This window comes from Nothobranchius furzeri, unplaced genomic scaffold, assembly GCF_043380555.1.
Source record: "Nothobranchius furzeri strain GRZ-AD unplaced genomic scaffold, NfurGRZ-RIMD1 Scf040, whole genome shotgun sequence".
Classification (NCBI taxonomy): domain Eukaryota; kingdom Metazoa; phylum Chordata; class Actinopteri; order Cyprinodontiformes; family Nothobranchiidae; genus Nothobranchius; species Nothobranchius furzeri.
Genome location: NW_027223057.1, coordinates 263,315 through 263,985, shown reverse-complemented (window position 1 = coordinate 263,985; position 671 = coordinate 263,315).

The window sequence follows — 671 nt, the reverse complement described above, 5'->3', positions numbered from 1 at the left end:
GCTGCTGGACGCTGGCTGCAGCTCCTCCACCCCACCATCAGCTGCTGGACGCTGGCTGCAGCTCCTCCACCCCGCCATCAGCTGCTGGAGGCTGCCTGCAGCTCCTGCACCCCGCCATCAGCTGCTGGAGGCTGCCTGCAGCTCCTGCACCCCGCCATCACCAGCTGGAGGCTGGCTTCTGCTCCTACACCCCGCCATCAGCTGATGGAGGCTGCCTGCTTCTCCACCCCGCCATCACTAGCTGGAGGCTGGCTGCTGGAGGCTGGCTGCAGCTCCTCCACCCCACCATCAGCTGCTGGACGCTGGCTGCAGCTCCTGCACCCCGCCATCAGCTGCTGGAGGCTGCCTGCAGCTCCTGCACCCCGCCATCACCAGCTGGAGGCTGGCTTCTGCTCCTCCACCCCGCCATCAGCTGATGGAGGCTGCCTGCTTCTCCACCCCGCCATCACTAGCTGGAGGCTGGCTGCTGGAGGCTGGCTGCAGCTCCTCCACCCCGCCATCAGCTGCTGGAGGCTGGCTGCTGCTCCTCCACCCAACCATCAGCTGCTGGACGCTGGCTGCAGCTCCTCCACCCCACCATCAGCTGCTGGACGCTGGCTGCAGCTCCTCCACCCCACCATCAGCTGCTGGACGCTGGCTGCAGCTCCTCCACCCCGCCATCACCAGCTGGA